General features: G+C 41.3%; 1 pseudogene; it reads left to right on the plus strand.

Annotated features, from left to right (window-relative positions):
• The first annotated feature begins 775 nt into the window (after window positions 1–775).
• Window positions 776–16823, plus strand: LOC109897212 (syntaxin-binding protein 3-like; annotated as a pseudogene).
• The last annotated feature ends 228 nt before the right edge of the window (window positions 16824–17051 follow it).

Here is a 17051-nt window from a genome sequence, read left to right on the forward strand (position 1 = left end):
TCATTTACTGTCATTCAGAATACATGTTGGAGTGCCAAAAACCTTTTGAACATTAGTGGGTGTGTGGTATTGGTTCTCACTCATTAAACATATTTTGAGGCGTGTCTTGTAAGAGGCTATATATGTTGCTGGGAGATTGCTGTACAGATGTAAGTGATACTTGAGTGTTTCCCCAACAAATACATTTATATTTATAGGGGACACATCAAAGTGGCAGGAAATCTCAAACCTTTAATGTTTGAGTGGCTAGCCATATCCATTTGATCTGTTTTGCCCTGTAGTCACTGTCATTTTAGAAGCCTTTGTTATAAGGCCTAAAATGCAAGCGATATAAAACCACCAAATATAAGTTGGTATGCTGTAATATATAATTAAAGTGGAACTAACAGCGTTTAAAATACTTTGCAGATATGAAATAAACAGATAATTATATCAATTGAAAAAATCTAATTCACAGTTTATGCTGCAAAACAAACTTTATAAGAGGTTTTAAAAATAGGTTATATTTGGCTCAACATTCCATGACATACACTAAGGCATTGTTGGCTGAATAGATGGATGCAGTTCAAAGCATTATTAATATAATTCACCAATACTTTTCTTAGTAGTCCAAAAAATATTGCTATCAGGTTGTAAATCACAGTTGGCCTGGTACATTGTTTGCTGTCTCTATTCGAGATGCACTGTTTCAGTTTCAATGACTCAATATGTTCGACAAAAACTGACGATTGTAACTAAGGCTGGGAATATCAATACAATCAAACTAGCAAGGGCAATGGTCACAAGTCAGTCATAACTTTGCTAATATGCTAGTGTACATATTTATGGATCAAGCTAGCTGCTAGGAGGACATCATGTCATTGGATGAGTGACTGACTTTTCCCCCTCGTATCGTTTTTCAGTGGCTACACAGCTAGAGATGCATGTGTAATTTGGTTTGGTAGCAAGAAATGTGAATCACTTTGCTAGCTATGCTAAATGACTGTTATCCAGTTAGCATATCTCTCTTGTGTGTTAAAATTCACTCTGGCTAGCTATCTACTCTGATTTCAGAGCAGTCTTGTTTGAGTGTGCCAGAGCGCAGAATAACTGATGAATTTACAAAGCCACAAGACTCGCTGAATATGACTGGTGTCAGTAAATGTAGGCAATAATTATTGTTAGAGTTGCGTCAATTCGAATCTGGTATCAGGATAAATATGACAATGAGTCACCGATTGTATACTAAGTATTTTTTATTAGCTAAGCAATAAATGGCAAATGCAACTTTCGTATATACGAGCTCACTGTAATAGCACACAGGGCAGAACAGGGAACTGGCAGGATGTACATAAACAGTGTTCTTATACTGTTCTTATATATTAAATTCTAAGTACAATCTCAGGTAGTTCTGTCATCATTATAATCCCAATTAAAGTTGTGCTGTTGCAACTGCTTGTACACACACAGTCCAGTTTAAAGTGAATGATAGCAGGCCCTTGTGGCAAATACAGTACAGAGTGTGTTCTTAGTGCCAGCATCATTTTGTGTTGGTAAATGGAAAGCTACGAAAAATATAGATAAACTCTCTTGGTAAATAGTATTGTCTACATCCCTCAAACTCAACTCTAGACCTCGAAGCCAGTTCCACTGAATTTAATTGTTCCCCTATAATCAGGGACTGATTTAGACCTGGGACACCAGGTGTGTGCAATTATTTATCAGGTAGAACAGAAAACCAGCAGGCTCCGGACCTCGTAGGATAAGATTTGAGTACAGCTGGTCTACAGCTGATCATAGGGTATTCTAACTCAGGCGAGCAAAACCTCAAATCTTCCATAATATTCAAGATCGCGCACTAGCTGCTGTTAACAGAGACAACCCCCCCCCCCCGAGTTTAACCAACACTTCCTTTCTGTCCTGCCGATTGTATAGAAGAACCAGCTCGGTTTATGTTTTCCACGTCCTTGTTCATCCATGTCTCGGAGAAACATAGGATATTATAGTTCTTCAAATCACGTTGATAGGATAGTCTTGAACGGAGGTCGTCCAGTTTATTCTCCACTGATTGCACATTCTCCAATAGAATGGAGGGTGGAGGCGGTTTATTCACTCGCCGACGTAGTCTCGTCAGGTATCCCGCACGCTGGTCTCTATAATGCCGCCTCTTCCTTTTTGAGTGTCAGGGTTTTGGGCCTGGTCTGAGCAGAATGTCCTTCGCGGCCGACTCACTGAGGTAGAAAGTCTCGTAGAAAGGATTGCGGTAATGTGTGGACAAAAGTTAAGATCTCTCATGCAACTGTTTGGACTAATGATTGCACCCCTTGACAGACAGCTAGGTCAGTGTATAGCCTTGGTCAGCATTGGTCAGTGCACTGTCAAGAAATATACAAATATAATGCACTTGAGTGTAGGGTACCTTTTCCAATATATATATTTTTTTATGGCCTGAGAAATAGTATCTTTCATTGATTGTTTTGCCAGTTGGATCGTTTGTGGGAGGGGGCAGTTCTGACAGTCAATAACGTAGCCATAGGATTGACAAGTACAACGTAATAAATACTAAGGTTAAGCTATCTGCCATTCATCTTTCAACTAGGAATAAAGGAAACGATCATTGAGGATTGCAAGAAGTCAGAAATATGGAAGGTAATGGGACCGGACCTGTTTATTTTGACACAACACTCACTATTGCATTCTTGCATGCATTGACTGCATTCCTTCACCGTTCCATCACTTAGACCATGTTAATTGGGTTACGTGCTGTATTCCCGACTGCACACTACCCAGTCATTGTTTTGATACACTGCTGCGTGGGAATGCATTGTATGCTGTGTTTATGATGGACATCTCTCTTGTCTAATGTGAAACATTCAACACAGTGTCTTAATCAAAAGGTATCATATCAAGGTCATAACATGCATCTTTTCTTTCTCAGATATTGATCCTGGGCCACTTCAGCACCAAGCTTCTGTCGACATGCTGCAAAACGTCTGACCTGATGCAGGAGGGAATCACCAGTATGTCACACTAATGGAAATGATCATTTTCATAGATGTCTACTGTTTGGCCTTACTTCCGACCGGTGCGGATTGTAACCATGATTTCAGGACAACAATATGACAGCAATTGTGGTGGTGCACAATCTGTGGTTGACTTTGTTTGTAATTGGAGAATTACATTGCAAGTGGACGTTTTCACACCTCAAAGTGACGCTTCTGTTTCATGTAGAAGGGATGTGAAAATATTAGATCCCTGTAAGGCTGTCTGTTTTGTTACATGCAAGATGGATATAAGAATGTGTCCCCACAACAGCATAAGCAAGACGGACATATCATTAGCATAGAACTTCTTATGTACTCAATTAGTACAAATAACCAAAGGCTACTTAGAATATGTTTAAAACAGTTGAAAGTGGTGTTATTGATATCCGCACCATGAACTGAAATTAAACTGTATTTTCTCTTAGTTGTGTAGGACCTCTACAAAAGCAGAGAGCCTGTACTGGAAATGAAGGCCATCTACTTCATGAGCCCGACAGCAAAGTTTCGACATCATTAAATGTCTCTACACCATACTCCACCTCAATATGAACACGTCTATATTGATCATCATTCCAAACAAAATAGTACAACTTGTTCTTCACGTGTTCTAGGTTTGACAGGGCTGTGAATGTGTATTTGTAGTGAAATATTTCCATTCAGTGTTGACAGTGTGTGGATGCCTTCATTGGTGACTTCAAGCTGAAACCTAAGTACAAAGCAGCATATGTTTATTTCACTGACTGTAAGTATATACTGAGGGAAGAAATATTCTGCCTTTTTTATTATAAACCCCTTTATTGATGGTCAATTCTGGAACTCCTCCCCACATCAGATTGTTCTGATGAGTTGTTCAGCAAGATGAAACAGTACTGTGCAAAATACATACGTGTCTGCAAGGAAATAAACATTTCCTTCTTGCCCCAGGAGTCCCAAGTAAGTTTTTTAAAATGTTCCATTCACATAAGAAACTGTTACTCTCCCTTACAAAATAACTTGCACCATGTCAGTTACTGTAGGTTATTCATTTTTGATGGTCTGTGAGTGTCTGGTGCTGGATTTCCGTAGGGCAAAAAGGTACACAAAATCCTGGAAGGGCGTTGCTCTAAAATCTTAATATGATGTTATAAAATGTGGCAATCTGTCAACGCTAGGATTCTGTAACGGAATATCTGGATACAGTAACACTTGTAGATTTATTCAAAAGACCTGTTCTGTTGTCAGGAGAAAATGCTTGAGGGGTGTGACTTGGTTTATATGATCTGTGTTTTATCCCTCTAAAAAAAACTGCTTTTAAGAATGCAGAAGCATGGGAAGATTATCAGTTACCGTGTGTTGATGGCACCTAGTATTTGAGAGTGAAGCTGAACATGATGAATTCAGTCAAAATGATTGGCTTTTGTAAATGGCATAAACACTTTCTGGATGTTCCTCTCATCCATGTACAGTGGGGAGAACAAGTATTTGATACACTGCCGATTTTGCAGGTTTTCCTACTTACAAAGCATCTCAAGATCCTGGAGTGGCCTAGCCAGTCTCCAGACCTGAACCCAATAGAACATTTTTGGAGGGAGCTGAAAGTCCGTATTGTCCAGTGACAGCCCCGAAACCTGAAGGATCTGGAGAAGGTCTGTATGGATGAGTGGGCCAAAATCCCTGCTGCAGTGTGTGCAAACCTGGTCAAGAACCACAGGAAACGTATGATCTCTGTAATTGCAAACAAAGGTTTCTGTACCAAATATTAGGTTCTGCTTTTCTGAGGGGCTTTGACCCTGTGACCCCCATCCTTTTAGCTTGCCATGTGCCTTAAGCATGTTCTTGAACAGAAATACAGTGCCTTCAGAAAATATTCATCCTTTGTGTCACTGGGCTACACGCAATACCCCGTAATGTCAAAGTGTAATTATGTTTTTAGACATTTTTACAAATTCATAAAATATGAAAGGCTTATTTCACTTATAATTCACTGTTTCACAATTCCAGTGGGTCAGAAGTTTACATACACTAAGTTGACTGTGCCTTTAAACAGCTTGGAAAATTCCAGAAAATGATATCATGGCTTTAGAAGCTTCTTCTAATTGACTTAATTTGAGTCAATTGGAGGTGTACCTGTGGATGTATTTCAAGGCCTACCTTCAAACTCAGTGCCTCTTTGCTTGACATCATGGGAAAATCAGAGCAATTTCCAAACGCCTGTAGGTACCACGTTCATCTGTACAAACAATAGTATGCATGTATAAACACCATGGGACCACGCAGCCATCATACCGCTCAGGAAGGAGACACGCTCTGTCTCCTAGAGATGAACGTACTTTGGTGCGAAAAGTGCAAATCAATCCCAGAACAACAGCAAAGGACCTTGTGAAGATGCTGAAGGAAACAGGTACAAAAGTATATATATCCACAGTAAAACGAGTCCTATATCGATATAACCTGAAAGGCCACTCCAAAACCGCCATAAAAAAAGACAGATTACGGTTTGCAACTGCACATGGGGACAAAGATGGTACTTTTTGGAGAAATGTCCTCTGGTCGGATGAAACAAAAACGGAACCGTTTGGCATAATGACCATCGTTATGTTTGGGGTAAAAAGGGGGAGTCTTGCAAGCTGAAGAACACCATCCCAACCATGAAGCACAGGGGTGGCAGCATCATGTTGTGGGGGTGCTTTGCTGCAGTGGGGACTGGTGCACTTCACAAAATGGATGGCATCATGAGAATGGAAATTATGTGGATATATTGAAGCAATATCTCAAGACATCAGTCAGGAAGTTAAAGTTTGGTCGCAAATGGGTCTTCCAAATGGACAATGACCCCAAGCATACTTCCAAAGTTGTGGCAAAATGGCTTAAGGACAACAAAGTCAAGGTATTGGAGTGGCCATCACAAAGCCCTGACCTCAATCCTATAGAACATTTGTGGGCAGAACTGAAAAAGTGTGTGCGAGTAAGGAGGCCTACAAACCTGACTCAGTTACACACGCCTTGTCAGGAGGAATGGGGCAAAATTCACCCAACTTATTGTGTGAAGCTTGTGGAAGGCTACCCAACGTGTTTGACCCAAGTTAAACAATTTAAAAGCATTGCTACAAAATACTAATTGAGTGTATGTAACTTCTGACCCACTGGGAAGGTATGTTTATTGTTAGGGAGAAATGTTTTCTCCTGTGTCTGACAATATATCACATGTCACCAGCAAAGCACCCCCACACCATCACACCACCTCCTCCATGCTTTACGGTGGGAACCACACATGCGGAGATCATCCTTTCACCTACTCTGCGATTCACAAAGACACGGCGGAACCAAACATCTCAAATTTGACTCATCAGACCAAAGGACAGATTTCAACCAGTCTCTAATGTCCATTGCTCGTGTTTCTTGGCCCAAGCAAGTCTCCTCTTCTTAATGGTCCTTTTAATAGTGGTTTCTTTGCAGCAATTTGACCATGAAGGCCTGGTTCACGCAGTCTCCTCTGAACAGTTGATGTTGAGATGTGGCAGATACTTGAACTCTGAAGGCTGCAATTTGAGGTGCAGTTAACTAATGAACATCCTCTGCAGCAGAGGTAACTCTGGGTCTTCCTTTCCTGTGGCAGTTCTCATGAGAGCCAGTTTCATCATAATTCTTGATGGTTTTTGCGACTGCACTTGAAGAAACGTTCAAAGTTATTGAAGTTTTCCGCATTGACTGACCTTCATGTCTTAAAGAAACTGTCGTTTCTCTTTGCTTTTTTGAGCTGCTCTTGACATAATATGGACTTGGTCTTTTACCAAATAGGGCTATCTTCTGTATAATACCCCTACCTTATCACAACACAACTGATTGGCTCAAACACATTAAACAGGAAAGAAATTCCACAAATTAACTTTTAACAAGGTACACCTGTTAATTGAAATGCATTCCAGGTGACTTCCTCATGAAGCTGGTTGAGAGAATGCCAAGAGTATGCAAAGCTGTAATCAAGGCAAAGAGTGGCAACTTTGAAAAATCTCGATTGTAAAATGTGAACTCTGCAAAAAAAGAAACAACCCTTTTTCAGAACCCTGTCTTTCAAAGATAATTTGTAAAAATCCAAATAACTTCAAGGATAGGGTTTAAACACTGTTTCCTATGCTTGTTCAATGATCCACAAACAATTAATGAACATGCACCTGTGGAATTGTCATTAAGACTAACAGCTTACAGACGGTAGGCAATTAAGGTCAGTTATGAAAACTTAGGACACTAAAGAGGCCTTTCTACTGACTCTGAAGAACACCAAAAGAAAGATGCCAAGGGTCCCTGCTCATCTGCGTGAACGTGCCTTAGGCATGCTGTAATGAGGCATGAGGACTGCAGATGTGGCTAGGGCAATAAATTGCAATGTCCGTACTGTGAGATCTCTAAGACAGCGCTACAGGGAGACAGGACGGACAGCTGATCGTCCTCACAGTGGCAGACCACGTGTAACAACACCTGCACAGGATCGGTACATCAGAACATCACATCTGCGGGACAGGTAGAGGATGGCAACAACTGCCCGAGTTACACCAGGAACGCACAATCCCTCCATCAGTGCTTAGACTGTCCGCAATAGGCTGAGAGAGGCTGGACTGAGGGCTTGTAGGCCTGTTGTAAGGCAGGTCCTCACCAGACATCACGGGCAACAACGTCGCCTATGGGCAAAAACCCACCGTCGCTGGACCAGACAGGACTGCCAAAAAGTGCTCTTCACTGACGAGTTGCGGTTTTGTCTCACCAGGGGTGATGGTCAGATTCATGTTTATCGTCGAAGGAATGAGCGTTACACCGATGCCTGTACTCTGGAGCGGGATCGATTTGGAGGTGGAGTGTCCGTCATGGTCTGGGGCGGTGTGTCACAGCATCATCGGACTGAGCTTGTTGTCATTGCAGGCAATCTCAACGCTGTGCGTTACAGGGAAGACATCCTCCTCCCTCATGTGGTACCCTTCCTGCAGGCTCATCCTGACATGACCCTCTAGCATGACAATGCCACCAGCCATACTGCTCGTCCTGTGCGTGATTTCCTACAAGACAGGAATGTCAGTGTTCTGCCATGGCCAGCGAAGAGCCGGATCTCAATCCCATTGAGCACGTCTGGGACCTGTTGGATCGGAGGGTGAGGGCTAGGGCCATTCCCCCCCAGAAATGTCCGGTAACTTGCAAGTGCCTTGGTGGAAGAGTGGGGTAACGTCTAACAGCAAGAACTGGCAAATCTGGTGCAGTCCATGAGGAGGAGATGCACTGCAGTACTTAGTATCTGGTGTGGCCACCAGCTGCATTGACTGTTACTTTTGATTTTGACCCCCCTTTGTTCAGGGACAGATTATTCCATTTCTGTTAGTCACATAGTCACACGTCTGTGGAACTTGTTCAGTTTATGTCTCAGTTGTTGAATATTGTTATGTTCATACAAATATTTACACATGTTAAGTTCGCTGAAGAGAGGACCTTTCTTTTTTGAGTAAATTTTTTGGGTTACTACATGTATTATTTCATAGTTTTGATGTTTTGTTGTCTTCACTATTATTCTACAATAAAGACAAACCCTTGAATGAGTATGTGTCCAGACTTTTGACCGGTACTGTACGTTGTTTTTTTTAAACATACGCACGGTTTAAATGAGGCCCCAGGACCTGGTGTCCCTGGAGGTGTTAAAAGGACAAATGGATGACCAGGTTGTTGGGACATCTAGTTGTCACCTGATGTCCCTAGTTTACGTGGCCTTTTGTAAGGAAGCATGTTTTACTTTACACACACCACACATATGCCTACACACACATCCACTCACTGTTTGTTTGCTGTGGTGTTTGTGCTGTTGGCAGTGTCTTCAGTCTTTGTCTGTTTTGTCTTAAATTGATTTTTTTGTTAGTTTTTATCCCAGCCCCCGTCACCACAGGAGGCCTTTTGCCTCTTACCAGGCCGTCATTGTAAATAAGAATTTGTTCTTAATTGACTTGCCTGGTTAAATAAAATAAAGTAAAATCATTGTATTTATCATTATTTTCTGTTTTCTTGATCACAATAAGTGGCTTATCCCAGCTTATGAAAAAGATGCCCCACTTCCGCAAGCAGGTGGCTCAGGTATGTAGCACCATGTAACCTGGTCTGTTTTGGTTGTCATCCTGAGTTGGTCTGCTCTGTTTGGGTGTGATGCCTCTGAGGTGCAGTATATTGTGGTGTTTCTTTTCCACCTGCTCTCTATGGTAATGATACTGTGGAAAAACAGGTCAGTCCTCTATTATGTGACTGGGTTTGTATGGAAATTAAAGCTGTTCACTTATACTGCCATGTGGGAAAATGTATTGATATTAGAATAAAATATTAGACTGTTTTTCTCAGCCATGTTTCTATGTCAACCACATAAAAATGTCCATCTGAATTTGACTGAAGACTGTATGAACCACTTCCAGAAGAATGTGCAGGAACTCTGCAAAGCTGAGCAGGAACTCTGCAAAGCTGAGCAGGTATGCTTTACAGTGTTTCATATTTCATATATGTCCCTTATGTATGACCTGTGGTTTCTGACTGATGCTGTGTGCTCACTGTTGTGTAGGACCTGGCAGTAGTGTCTGATGTGGAGGGTCAGAAGGTGAAGGACCCGATGAGGACACTGCTTCCTGTGCTGTTGCACCCCCACGACATCTACGGCAAGATCAGAGCTGTTCTCCTCTACATCTTCAGCCTCAACGGCAAGTCTGCTGCTCTGACTCACCCTGTGCCCTCACAGTTTTAAAGAGGATCTTTAAATGTACATGTAAACATTTAGACACTTTTATATGGCATCTATTCAATTGAAAATTCAAAAAAGTTTACAGATTTAAAATGGAAGATCATGAATTCCTTATGTGCCCCTTGACAAAGGTACCATTGGAGCTTCAGCTATAGGAATATTCCTTCAATAGAATGTCTTTTCGTTTGGCCTGAGGTAACTTTAGTCAATTACTATTTTTAAAACCTTTTTCTTTCTGGTTCTGAACAGGAACAACAGAGGAGAACCTGAACAAACTCATCCAACACGTTAAGATCGAGGAGGACAGAGAGTTTATTCTCAACTGGAGAGAACTGGGAGTCCCCACCACATCTTCGGTTAGTGGGATTTTATAGGGCATAGCTATGTAGTATGTACAGTGCCTTGCGAAAGTATTCGGCCCCCTTGAACTTTGCGACCTTTTGCCACATTTCAGGCTTCAAACATAAAGAGAAAAAACTGTATTTTTTGGTGAAGAATCAACAACAAGTGGGACACAATCATGAAGTGGAACGACATTTATTGGATATTTCAAACTTTTTGAACAAATCAAAAACTGAAAAATTGGGCGTGCAAAATTATTCAGCCCCTTTACTTTCAGTGCAGCGAACTCTCTCCAGAAGTTCAGTGAGGATCTCTGAATGATCCAATGTTGACCTAAATGACTAATGATGTGTGTAATCAAGTCTCCGTATAAATGCACCTGCACTGTGATAGTCTCAGAGGTCCGTTAAAAGCGCAGAGAGCATCATGAAGAACAAGGAACACACCAGGCAGGTCCGAGATACTGTTGTGAAGAAGTTTAAAGCCGGATTTGGATACAAAAAGATTTCCCAAGCTTTAAACATCCCAAGGAGCACTGTGCAAGCGATAATATTGAAATGGAAGGAGTATCAGACCACTGCAAATCTACCAAGACCTGGCCGTCCCTCTAAACTTTCAGCTCATACAAGGAGAAGACTGATCAGAGATGCAGCCAAGAGGCCCATGATCACTCTGGACTGCAGAGATCTACAGCTGAGGTGGGAGACTCTGTCCATAGGACAACAATCAGTCGTATATTGCACAAATCTGGCCTTTATGGAAGATTGGCAAGAAGAAAGCCATTTCTTAAAGATATCCATAAAAAGTGTCGTTTAAAGTTTGCCACAAGCCACCTGGGATACACACCAAACATGTGGAAGAAGGTGCTCTGGTCAGATGAAACCAAAATTGAACTTTTTGGCAACAATGCTAAACGTTATGTTTGGCGTAAAAGCAACACAGCTCATCACCCTGAACACACCATCCCCATTGTCAAACATGGTGGTGGCAGCATATCATGGTTTGGGCCTGCTTTTCTTCAGCAGGGACAGGGAAGATGGTTAAAATTGATGGGAAGATGGATGGAGCCAAATACAGGACCATTCTGGAAGAAAACCTGATGGAGTCTGCAAAAGACCTGAGACTGGGACGGAGATTTGTCTTCCAACAAGACAATGATCCAAAACATAAAGCAAAATCTACAATGGAATGGTTCAAAAATAAACATATCCAGGTGTTAGAATGGCCAAGTCAAAGTCCAGACCTGAATCCAATCGAGAATCTGTGGAAAGAACTGAAAACTGCTGTTCACAAATGCTCTCCATCCAACCTCACTGAGCTCGAGCTGTTTTGCAAGGAGGAATGGGAAAACATTTCAGTCTCTCGATGTGCAAAACTGATAGAGACATACCCCAAGCGACTTACAGCTGTAATCGCAGCAAAAGGTGGCGCTACAAAGTATTAACTTAAGGGGGCTGAATAATTTTGCACGCCCAATTTTTCCGTTTTTGATTTGTTAAAAAAGTTTGAAATATCCAATAAATGTCGTTCCACTTCATGATTGTGTCCCACTTGTTGTTGATTCTTCACAAAAAAATACAGTTTTATATCTTTATGTTTGAAGCCTGAAATGTGGCAAAAGGTCGCAAAGTTCAAGGGGGCCGAATACTTTCGCAAGGCACTGCATGTAGTTTGCTAGATCTTAGCATGGTCATAGCCCAGGTGGATTATACAGTACCATCAGTGTATTGTATTATAGAGTGGAACTTCACTAGTTATGTTTTTTCTTGCTATTCTTATTTTGTATTTTCTTACCTTAAACTTTACTTTTATTTATGGTTTCGTTTCTATGTCTCTCTTTCACTCTCTCCCTCTCTGCAGCCAAGCTTGTTCCCACTGCTTAGGTCGCCTCGAAGGGAGCGATTTCAGGAAGGGACATACAACCAGTCCAGATGGACACCTGTCATCAAAGACCTGATGGAGGTCAGCGTAATGCAGACGATGATAAACCGTTTCTGTCTCACAGAACAGAACTGTGTCACTTAGCTTTTTTCAGGCACAGGGAGGGAGGGAGTTACAAGGGCAGGGTGGTGCAGGAAGTGATGGGCCCAAACAGAGCCTGTATTCACAAAGTAGGAGTGCTATTCTAGGATCAGTTTACCCTTTTCAGATCTAGGTTCCATGGACAGTTTGGACCTGATCATAGATCAGCACTTCTTCTCTGAGACACTTTGTAGAGTTCGAGGTGTCAGAAATGCTCTGAATGTGAAGTTTTATTACAGTTTTCATGAGTGCACCCCATAAAAAGACACACCGGTAGCCTACACACCCGTTTCACACATGTCGTTTGTTGTTATTATCTGTCAAAGCGGCACTACAATCAGAGGCTCCATGTGTAGCAACTGAAGTGGGAGATGAATAATCAATGCCGAATGGAAGGAGTAGGCTACAATGATCAACCAACAAGTAGGCTGAGGTTTACTATGAATAGAGTGTTGATGCAGTCAAGACCGGCACTACCAGATGGTATGATAGATGGCAGCAACAACTTTGTCAAACTAATGCCAGTCAGTTTGGCCACTTTGTTCTCTCTATTTCTCTCCCTCCTTGCCACACACACCTGCCCCTGAGTCTCCATTGAAGTTTCCCACCCCAAAAAAGTCTCTCTTTAAAACGCATGTATTTCGATATTTGAAAACACATCATGATATTATTCAAGTAGTGAAATCATTTCAAATGCCCATCCCTAAATTGAACAAAAGGCTCTGGTTACTCTGCTAGGGATGGGCATTTGAAGTGATTGCACTATTCAAATGTTCAGATAGTCGAAATACATGTTAAAAATTCAATGGAGACCTGCTCACGCTACGAACTTGTTGCTGCCATAGGTTATCTATCATACCATCTGGAGGTAGTGCCCGTCTTGACTGCATCAAATCGTTGTAAAGAAGCTAGCTAGCTACAGTAGTCCGCTAAATTAGCCAGCTAGCTCAAGTAGCACGTGTAATTTAGGCTATTTTGCTACGCTCCCCGTACAACAACTACCTTTTGGTTGATCATTGTAGCCTCCTCCTCAATTAGCCAACTTCATTCTGTCATTTTTTTTAAATTACCCATGGAGCCTCTGATTGACCGACAATAAGCTACACGTGTGTAGGCTACCAGTGCGTACTCATAAAAACTGTCTGTTAGGAATTGTATGAATAAATGATAAATAAAACAATATCCCCATTTTAAATAGAACTGTAACTAAGTAAACTATACCCTGTTTTACAATATCTGATTAATAATGTTAGTTCATAAAGTGATGTGGCATGAACAAGGAGTAATTAAACATAATGAACACCATTCCAACTAGTCTAGGTAGGAATGGGTTGTAGGTTAACTAAGCAGATAGGTTAACGACCCTATGGTTGAACCGACAAAACTTAGCGCTGGGGTGTTTCAGATAACCTATGAATACACTCACTGCCTTATGTTAACTAGAACTGTCAGCTAAGTGGTGATCGATAATGGTGAGGGGTCAAGAGTTAATTCAGTTGTGTTGTGTGTCCGCGTTAGTGAGTCGGAATGAACCTTTAAACTTGCTTTGTCTCCGTCGAGAGGAGGAGATTCATTCACCAATGACGTCATATTTTGTATATAAACTGTTCGTGGTAACATGTTGTAACCGTTTTCTTCTGTGGACGAAGGATCAAACCAAAGCGCAGCGTTGTTAGAGTTCAACATGTTTAATAAAGACCATAAACGTGAACACTATTAAAATACCAAAACAACAAATGTGGCCAAAAACCGAAACAGTCCTAGCTGGTGCAAAGACAGAAGACAACCACTCACAAAACCCAACACAAAACAGGCTACCTAAATATGGTTCCCAATCAGAGACAATGACTAACACCTGCCTCTGATTGAGAACCATATCAGGCCAAACATAGAAATGGGAAAACTAGACACACAACATAGAATGCCCACTCAGCTCACGTCCTGACCAACACTAAAACAAAGAAAACACAAAAGAACTATGGTCAGAACGTGATACATGGTAGCGGCTCCGAGAATAAATACTATTATCTAGTATTGATAAGACTGGTCTCTGTCTATTTTATGCAAACAAGAATCTTACAAATTCTCATAAAATAGATTAAGTGAATTCAATTATTGAAAACATATTGGAATAATGAAATTACGTTCACAATGTCATAGAACAATTTTATTAACATTTTGAATGTAGTGGCCTTTCCTTGTAGGCTATGTTTATTTAATTTAACTAGGCAGGTCAGTTAAGAACACATTCTTGTTTACAATGACAATGTTTACAATGACAATGTGATACGGTGCCTTAGACCGCTGCTCCACTCGGTCCCCTTATGAAGCAAGGTCACATTGATAATTTAGTTTAATTTTAGACAAAGCCTCTTCATTGTTAAAATAGGCCTACAGAGAGGATGGGGTCCATCCAAATCATCTTGGTGCCTGGACCCTGTCCTCACATTTCAAGGCTGTGCTGAGACATTTACTTATTAACACTCCAAGTCCCCCTCAGGTAATCCCAACTGTAAATTGTCAGCATTGTCTTTATACTGCCGGCCTGCACCAGGTAACCTTCATTGACTCTTGTTTTAACCCACGTCCTCGCTCGAGGCATAGGCCCAATGGTTCAGTTCTATACAATCCTGTACCTATTCCAATTGAAACCAATCCCATGGCATTTTCAAATAATGGGACTCCATAACTCCATCTGACCTGAAATCCCGCAGCTGCGATCTTGGAATTTGTTCATATAAATGCCAGAAGTTTGATTTCAAAGATGGATTTGATTTTAAATTCTAGCTTCTCAATCCAACGTGAACATTCTGGTAATTTCGGAAACTTGGTTGAATAATTCTGTGCTGGACTCTGATGTATCTCTGTCTGCTTATAATATTTACAGATTGGACAATTTGCAGAGGTGGTGGTGTAGACATATTTATAAAGGACCATTTAAATGTTACAGTTTCTCTTGCTGCCTCTCTCCCTAAGCAGTTTGATTGTCTCGTTCTTAATGTGGGCCTTGGTCATAATAACCAGCTGACACTAGTAGGAGTGTATCGCCCTCTCTCGGCTCCCTCATGTTCTCTTAGTAATTCAGATACATTTATGTTATCTAAGTTTTGGTAAATCTGAACCATTCATTTTAGGCGATTCCAATATTGATTGTGGGACGCCAGTGTCAGATACATTGAAAGATATTTGCTATGAGCTAGACCTGTCTCAGCCTATAACTGAGCCTACATGGCCACATCCTAAAGATCCATCAATCTACCCTGATTGATATTATTTTGACGGATACTCCAGATAAATATGTTGCTAGTGGGGTTTTCCCAGTGGATTTGAGTGACCGTTGTCTATGTCAGAGATGTGAGAATGCATCAATCTAAGCCTCGTGTCATCACTAAGAGGAGCGTTAAAAAACGTGTGAACAAGCTTTTTTACATTATTTTAGTGACCTTGATTGTATCCCAGCTATCCCTGCCTGGACCTGATTTTGCTTTAATCTTTTTTGCAAATGTATTTAATACTATTGTAGATAATCATGCATCCTTTAAAACTAAGAGTTAAAGGTAGATCGAATGCCTGGTTCACTCCTGAATTATCCAAAGTCATTCATAAGACATGTTGCGTGGGTCAAGGCCAGGAAGACTGCAAATTGACCACAATAATCCCAGATATAGTATTTAACTAAAACACCATTTCAAATCTTGCTCACATTTGTATATGATCTCTCTATAATGCTTGGGAATATTGGGACCAGACTTCCTAAATGAAAATCCCTTGGAGACAATTTCTGGTATTGTTAGTCATATGTCCAAGAATGAAAATCCCCCAAAATATTAATTATTTTGTGGATTTGTTTAGGGCTCAGAGAACTTTTGTGGGGTGGAGGGGGGGGCAGGCAAATAAAATAAAAACACGTGCCAAATTCTGGTCTGCGGGCCGACAGGTCGGGAACCCTGCTTTATAGTCTAGGTCTCGGATATGGAAGAGATGCAGATGATTATTTTTGAATTAATAAAATCATATATGATAATGTAACTTATTAATAAGTTCCAATCTCACACACACCCTCTCCATATCTGAATCCCTCTCTCCTCTCCTAGTGCCCGTCAGAAACACAAGGCCAGTTCTCAGGATGAGCTCCAGGCTCAGGAGTGGCTCCAGGCTCATCATCTTTGTCATCGGAGGGATCCGCTACTCAGAGATTGGCTGTGCCTACCAGGTGACACTATCCATCAAGTCCTGTGAGGTCCTCATAGGTGGGTACCAACAGCAGTGGGTGAATCTCAAAAGTATTCACGGTTAGTTGCGTCCTCTCTCGACGCTTCCAAGGTGAATTGAGACTTTTGAGATTCACTCAACTATTGCTATTGTCCCAAACTACAGCCCAGTCAGTACCTGTTCTAGTGCTTGACACCCCCTGCTGTAAATAAATGGTAGTACAAAAAACAAGAGGTAATGAATGAAAAATGAAGATTCACAGTACAACAGTATGGTTCTGTCATGGTCTTGGATGTCAGGCAAAGCAACACAACAGAATGTTCTTCATCTGTGATTTTTATGACATTATTTTGTTAGTAAACAAACATGTAATTTTCATTATATCTCCAGGATCATCCCACATTGTGACCCAGATCAAGCTCCTAGATGATATTCAGGCCCTGAGCAAACCAACCTCCACCAAGGAGTCCTTTACAGTAGTGAAAGAGTGACCCACCCTGTAACCCTTCCTCCTATGTAACACCAACCACACTCCCCTTTTCCCTGTACCTCTTCCTCAAATGTAACACCATGGGTGGACAAAGTGTCCTCATAACTGAGGGAGACAATGGGTCTCCCCCTCTCTGAGAATATGAGGCTTCTGTAATGTAATATATCAAATCCGCCACATGTTTTGCCAGGCTCCCTGAAGAATACAGGATCACAGCCATGTTTTACAT

The sequence above is a fragment of the Oncorhynchus kisutch genome, linkage group LG10, assembly GCF_002021735.2.
Source record: "Oncorhynchus kisutch isolate 150728-3 linkage group LG10, Okis_V2, whole genome shotgun sequence".
NCBI lineage: Eukaryota > Metazoa > Chordata > Actinopteri > Salmoniformes > Salmonidae > Oncorhynchus > Oncorhynchus kisutch.